A 7,809-nucleotide genomic window follows, 5' to 3' on the forward strand; every position below is an offset into this window, starting at 1 on the left:
TACCACTGATGATTCAAACGCGAGTTTTGGGCAGTGTAGAGTAGCACTTGTTGTTTGTCATTTCTCTGATCATAAATGCAGACAGGGTTTTATGTTTACGCGGCGCGATGCAATGCAACGCAACATGTAAAAAGACAGTATAAGTCATTATAATCAGTAATTATGTTCCCACTGGATGCAACAAATGCCTCGTTTACAATGGGTTTTAATGTTTTTGTCTCGTCGCTCCAGCCGGGACACGCCATCACAGTATGGTGAGGGGCGTAACATTTCCGTCTCACGCTTTAGAGGTATTTGGCCAATCACAACGCACTGGATAGCTGGCCAATCACAGCACACCTCGCTTTTTCAGACCGATGAGCTTTGTAAAAATCGACGCGTTTCAAAAAGGCGGGGCATAGATGAGAAACAATTATGTACAGTATGTGGAAAATAATGTGTTTTTTAACTTTAAACCGCATAAACACATTTCATTAGACCAAATACACAAAATAATGTTCTTTTTAGCAACATCATATGACCCCTTTAAGCGCATCTAGACCGAGCAAACATCTTGCAGTAAAGAAATAAGGAAATATATCACAAAAGCAGACTTTTTAATGACTCAGAAAACGATAATAATGTGTTCTCATCTCGTGCAGCAGAAGTAGAAGTGGTTCAGTCACAATGCTGCGTTTATTACTGCATGAGAGGATAATATGAGCTGTAGCCTAAGTTTCCCAACATGTTGCAAGCTTAATTTAACATCACAACTGACAAATGTATGGAATACTCGGAGTCAGATACGCAAATGATTATATTTTGACGTCACTACAAGGAAATAACCTTACTTTACTTTTAGTCATTTAGCAGACACTTTTATCCAAAGCGACTTATAAGAAAAAGTAATTAAAACTAAAAACTAAAACTCTATAAATACTATATATATACACATTTAAGAAAATAAAAGAAATTAAATAAAAATGACAAATGCAAACAACAACATTTCAAAACTAAACATTTGAATGAAAACTAAATTTTTTTTAAAAAACCTGATTTATTAATGAAGTTGTCAGGTTACTGATGTGCATGTAAACGGGGGAAAATTGTTATTTTAATAAGCTGATATTTGTGAGTTGTCAGCTTACTGGTGTGCATGTAAACGTGCTCACTGAAAGTCATTGGGGTCCAGTGTTGTTTAGGACCCCATTTTCTTTCACTGTATGGACAAAGGCATTTGTTTTTGATTTTAATGATCATCTTATTAAACTTTTCTTTGAAAACCTGGTAGTTTAAGTGTAGTTTATAATATTTAAAACATCATATAGGCGATCATACTTTTATCATGTAGATTGTTTGTGTCACAGTGCTGCTGTGATACTGATAAAAATTGCAATGTCACTGGAATATGGTGACTTCAGGTAAATTTGGACACTTTTTGCCATTGAGATGACAGTGAAACAAATGGCCCAATTATCCTGAATGAAACATAATTAAATCTTCATTTATTACTTTTCAGTGAATTTTGCTTCGGTTACTTCAAAACTGTTGGGTGCATTTTTTTTTAAAATGGCATTTTCCTTTTTACTTCATACAAACACTGGCAGGTCCAGAGCATGACATTTGGATGCAGTCTTGGGTTACATCCAACATGACCTTTTTCTCTACTGACCCACTTTTATTGTAGATATTGTATTAGTGCCCTAGTCATAGATTTGTGAAGTGGTGAACTGATGGTGATGGTGATTGTATTTCATTAGCTGTGACTCAGTCCCACATCTGGGCTCTGGACCGGCAGACATTCCAGACTATCATGATGAGATCCATTCAGGCCAGACATGAGGAGTACTTCAGCTTCCTGCTCAGGTACATTCATGTCACTAACATTTGTGCATGTATAACAGTTGTCAGCTTCACACACACACACACACACACACACACACACACACACACACACATGTCTGGTTTACTATCCTTGTGAGGACTCTCCATTGGTGTAATATTCTATATATTATTCTATCGCCCTACAGCAACCTTACACCTAAACCTAACCCTCACAGAAAACTTTCTGCATTTTTACATTGTCAAAAAAACTCCTTCTGTATGGTTTATAAGCTTGTTTCCCCATGGGAACCTCAATTTAGGTCCCCACAATGACATAAGTCCCCATGAGTTAGTGTGTATTCTGGTTTAAGTCCCCACCGGGATAGAAAAACGTACACACACACACTTCTTGGTTGCTTCAATGCACATTCCTTTTTGAAAGCATTGGATTAGATTGATGTGGATTCAGCGTCGTGTTTTTCGATGCTTATTGTAGATCTATCACCAATGTCTATCAGTGCATCAGACATTGATGCTGTGACGAAACTGTTAAAATAATGTTGGTTGATTCAAGGGTTGAATATGTTGATTTTTGTACATCTTTCAACATAATTTGTATGGATTTGATTGCATGCTGTTTTCCTTTAATGCTAATTAAACATTGTTACATTGTTCTTTAGTGTGTCATTATTGAAAGATTTGCCAGAGGAGAAACTTGCCAAAATCATTGACTGTCTTGAAGCTGTACGTTTGCGGCATTCTATTGTAACTACAGCATTGTCATTTGTTGGTAATGCATGCTTATTTCTGAAATGAAGTATAACTAGATCTTAGTGATGATTCAATTTTTTTATAGGAATATTTTGACAAAGGGGAGTACATTATTTGTGAGGGCGAGGAAGGAAACACTTTCTTCATCATAGCTAAAGGAGAGGTATGCCTTAGTGCAGTAAGTATAGGGGACAGTGGAGCTAACGGCACACCGTAAGGAAAATGTACTTTTCACTTCTCCCATAGCCTTTGATTATAGAACCATTTATGTTTTTACTGAACTGATACTTCAACTAAAGTAATATGTTTTGCAAGTTGATACTTGTTCGAAACAATCACTCCAGCAAATGTTGTACTATTTTCTTTTTATTTTGATAAAATAATTCATTTTTCTTTAATACATATACTGTCATTAAAATGTTTATTTAAAAAATACTGAAAAAATAATAATAAAAGATTCTGAAAGTTTTGAAGGATGTCTCGTAATAATTTAATATAGCTTTACAGTAGTAACAATCAACATAATATTTTGTAAACATAAAAATGAATTTTTATTGTTTCTCGTTTGCTACATAAATCCTTTGCATTATCATAAACTTTACATAAACGTTGCATTGCTTCCCGCGATCGTGTTAAGTATCAGCCATCGCAAGTTTTTGTGCTATCTAGTGGTTTGGAGAAGCATAAAATCAAATGCCCCACCTGGTGTGCCTTTAGCCCTGTTGTGCCCTACATTTATATGTAATGCTTCAAATATTTTTTTACCATTTCAGACTGCAATCTGCTTTGCCTACAGGAGTGAGCAGACACACAGCCCAAAGACACCCACTGAAGTCGTGCTTGATGGGGAATTTAGTTAGTCATGTAGGATGTACAGAACAATTTTCTTGTGTTTTTTTCACAGGTGTTGGTAACAGACTACAGAATGCTTTTCCGAACCACAGGAGATTAAGACTCTTGGAGTGGGTGATTACTTTGGGGAAAAGGCTCTCATAAGGTTTGGAGACGGTGTCGTTTTGAAGTGCTTTTAACAATGGTGAACACAACCAACAATGACTCCTTTGTGACTGCGAACTTCCTGTAGGCCAGGGAAAAGATTAATTGCATATTTCTACAATGTGCACACACTGTGTTCTGTGGGAGTGGATGTGGGAGGTGGAACGTCAGTCATCTGAAAAGATGTTCATTCTCATTATACCATTGTTGAAGAGCACACTCAGTACTGAAATAACCACAGAGACGCTCACACACTTAGACACAGGAGAGCCACTTGTCATATTCACTAATTTGTAATAATGATTTAGATTAATTTAAAGCTCAGATGAAGTGCTCTCAATAAGGAGAAGAAGAGCAAATGAGGATGTTTTCAGTTACTGTTATGTATCTCCAAAGTGGCACAACGTTTATTACATATTTCTCATAATTCTATTTCAGTGAGGATGTCCGCTCAGCTAATATCATTGCAAAGGAAAATGACAGTGCTTGATGGTGGATAGAGAGTAAGTGTCGTCTAAATCTAGATTTGTGACCATATCATAAATTCAGTAGCCAATGCCAATTTTGATTTCACAGAAAAAAAACATATATGCTGTTGAACATGCTGTGTACTTTAAAATTAAATATTAATATAAATAAAGTAACTTAAAACAGTGGCATTAGGCCTTCAGGTGTTTCTAAATTAAGTGCACCTTGTTTCGGACTTTTTCAAATAATTATAAAGTAATATTTCAATAATAAAATAAAAAACAAATTGCAAGAAACATAACAAGTAACAACAGAAGAGACATACAAAATTAAGTTTAAAAAAATGCAAACGAAATCAACTTTAAGATAACCTTTTTGTGTTTTTATTTGATTTATTTCAACATGTATTTAAGTTCAATTTATTTAAATTACTTATTTAAAAAAATAATAAAATGCTGATTGTGTGTGTATATATAACTTTAAAATTATAATTTTATATATTTTTTATACCCGTTCACAGCATTTAAATTAGTCTTCAATGTTTTTTTTTTATTATTTTAATATAGACAACTGTTACATTTACAGTTGTCTATATTAAAATTCTAGTCGTAGGCATACAATGTATAACATACACTGAAAAAAATGGTGTACCGTAAGATTACTTTGAAACAATTTTCACTCAGGAATTGCAGTAAATTTCACAGATAATTACAAAAAAAAATGGCAAGTAACGAAATGGCAACTTACTCCAATAATCTGTTTTATTTCCAACTTCGAAAAGTCATTTTTACAGTATACTAATATTCTACCTAAGACTATAAAGGTTACGTAATATCACTGTCTTGTGTTCTTCAACAGTATCTTTAATCAGATGGTGGGAACGTACGAGGAGCTGCAGGCCTATCTGAGTGACGAGAGGAGGAACATAGTGTAAGAACACACAGCTGAACTAACACACAACTTCATTCCTGTATGTGACAGTCACATAATCATTTCTCCACAGGCCTCAGTCGCCTCTTTACGAACGCTCTCCAGAGGCAGCCGAGCTCAGGAGGCTGAAGGAGAAGGCAGCTGGTTTGTCCAGTAACTCCTTCCTGAAAAAACTACAAGTAGTGGCCACACTAGGCATGGGAGGCTTTGGACGAGTGGAACTGATAAGATTAAAGTTTTCAGTTTACAAACCCCCTGCAAAACCCCAGTTTTTTCATTCTGTTTGTATTTTTATATCAATATGGTACAAGATTATATGATTCAAATCAATGTTATAAACAAGTAAGATCAAAAGTAATCTAAAAGTAAACAAAGTAGTCAGATAATATTACCTAAAATGTGTAATGTAATAGATTACGTGACTGACCACAATTTTCATTCAGTAATAAATACAATGGCAATGGCCACTTAAGTATGTTATATGTTACTTATTACTTGTATTTTCTGTCTTAGGTCAAGCTTAAAAATGCAGAAGATACAGCGTTTGCTTTAAAGTGTATTAAGAAAAATCACATTGTGGACACCAGGCAGCAGGAGCACATCTATTCAGAAAAGGACATCCTCCAATTCAAACTTTATTGTCAGGTCAGACTAATGAGCATGTCTTTCTCATATTGAAATATTTACATATTACCGGCAATAGGAGAAGTGCAAACACACAGGAATAATAATACAATTTTGATTCATTTCATATAATCTTCAAGAGTGATAAAGGTATTTACACGCATTGGGTTGAAGAAAAAGTTTCCCCTAAAAGTCTCAATCATAATTAATTAGTTAATCAGTATAATAGACTGAATGTAAGGCAAGCTAGACCACAGGGCTGATGGGAGAAACTATAATGTAGGTAAACAGACTGGTATCAAAATTTGCTGTTGGTTAATTAAGGTCTGATGAAAGAACTTGTGCCTTGATTAGACTTGATTCAATTATGATAAGACGTTCCGGTGTTTTGGAAGCTGGCAACTTTGATATTTACTTTAATCACTGTCACTATGACTACAGACACTATTTATAGCCATCATAACTGTACACAGAAAATAGCCAAACAGAAAATGGGCTTGAGTTTGATTATTTGTTCATACAAAGGTCAATGACAAGATGTTAATGTTTTGTCTGAATTTATTAATTTATTCAAAAATACAGTGGAGTTTATACATACAATGACCAAAAGATACACTGTACTATGTACTATAATGTACATAATTAAAATGTGTTTATATTTCAATTTATTTTGATATATTTAATATATAAATTCAAAAATGTCTAATTAAAAGGATGACATTATGGAAACGAAAACCTTATTAAGTAGTTTGGCGTAAAACTTTATTATTATTCAAGGCAAGTTTAGTTCAAGTTGTAAAATGTGGAAGAATTTAAATATGTACCATTTACCAAAAAGGTAAATATATTTATGAATTGCAGACCTTACACTGTCATATTCTGATGTAAGTGTTTCATTTCTGTGCATTAATGAACATTAGACCCATCTGGGAGTAAACTGAAGCACTGATCTATGTGTCTAATCACGGGTAGTGTATTGTTGAGTCTGTTTTTGCTGCAGGCCTGTCTGTCCCCTCCTTTGTACAGTATGTCACAGCACAATGGGTAGCTGAGCCAGCCTGCCAAATTAGCCTTACTGCATTCACAGGGGGAGCAATTAATGACTAAAATGAGAGGCACAGCTGTTGCCATCTTCCACAGAGCAGTGAAGCCGCAGACAGCAAGGTGAAGCACTGGGCCTGTCCTTTAACAGTCACGGGAGTGATAGAGCCTAAAATGCATGTGCATTGATGATGCCCACTGTTCAAATTCCAATCGACTGGGACTTATCACACTTATTATTTTACTAGCGTTCTGTGTGTTTGCACTGAGAAGCTGTTGTTTTTATATTCATTATATAGTATTCTTATCAGGGTAAGTGACTCAGGTAATGTACACACAAAGCACACGATAGCTCAACATCATTTGTATTATGTCACTAAATTATGTTCAGAGCATTATGCAAATGAAGGCGCGTGCTCTTGATAGAGGCATGAATATGCATTTAGGTAACAATGTGTCGTCAGATGAGTGAGATCTAAGATGAACACTACTGTCTCGAGGTTACGTATGTAACCATGGTTCCCCGAAGGGAACGAGACGCTGCGTCGAACGCTTTGGGAACGCCCTCGGCGAGACACCGTACTGAAGCCTGTGTGAAATCAGTCCAATAGTGAAGCGAGACGTCACGAGCGGGGTGACGTAAGCAGCCAGGAAGCATAAAGGCACATCTGGCCAGCGCGCCTGTTAGCTTCTGCAGAAGCGAGCGCCTGCAGGGATGCAGGGAGTATGGCAGGGAGACGCAGAGTCTCGTAGTTTGCTTGGTCGCTGGAACTCCTTTCTTAGGTGAACCAATGCAAACAAATAACTGCTCGCACTGGACACAGCAGATTGAGTCTCTCTTGGCCTGCTTCCTGGAAGGGAGGAGGACAAAAGGCCTGCAGTACAATGGGACCTGGCGACGAGGTGGGCACCTTAGGGAAATACCCGGGTTTCGGGTAAAGGAACGCCGTAACCATGCCTGGGGCAAACTCCAGGCCTGACACTGCAAGAGCCTGGAGGTCCCCTATCCTCTTCAGCGAGGATATAGCAAGCAAGAAGATAGACTTAAGCGTGAGGAGCTTATCTGAAGTGTCTTCGATGGGTTCAAAGGGAGCTTTGCACAGAGCCTCCAGAACCACTGCCAGATCCCGTGAGGGCACCTTAGTGCACTGTACTGGCCTCAGCCTCCGGGTGCCA

The 7,809-nt window shown here is 36.8% G+C and overlaps 1 pseudogene; it reads left to right on the forward strand.

Annotated features, from left to right (window-relative positions):
• The window catches only part of LOC107589580 (cGMP-dependent protein kinase 2-like), a 9,968-nt pseudogene extending 4,345 nt beyond the window's left edge, over window positions 1–5,623 (forward strand).
• Window positions 5,624–7,809: the final 2,186 nt, after the last annotated feature.

The sequence above is a fragment of the Sinocyclocheilus grahami genome, unplaced genomic scaffold (genome assembly GCF_001515645.1).
Source record: "Sinocyclocheilus grahami isolate Dianchi unplaced genomic scaffold, SAMN03320097.WGS_v1.1 scaffold117.1, whole genome shotgun sequence".
Taxonomy (NCBI): domain Eukaryota; kingdom Metazoa; phylum Chordata; class Actinopteri; order Cypriniformes; family Cyprinidae; genus Sinocyclocheilus; species Sinocyclocheilus grahami.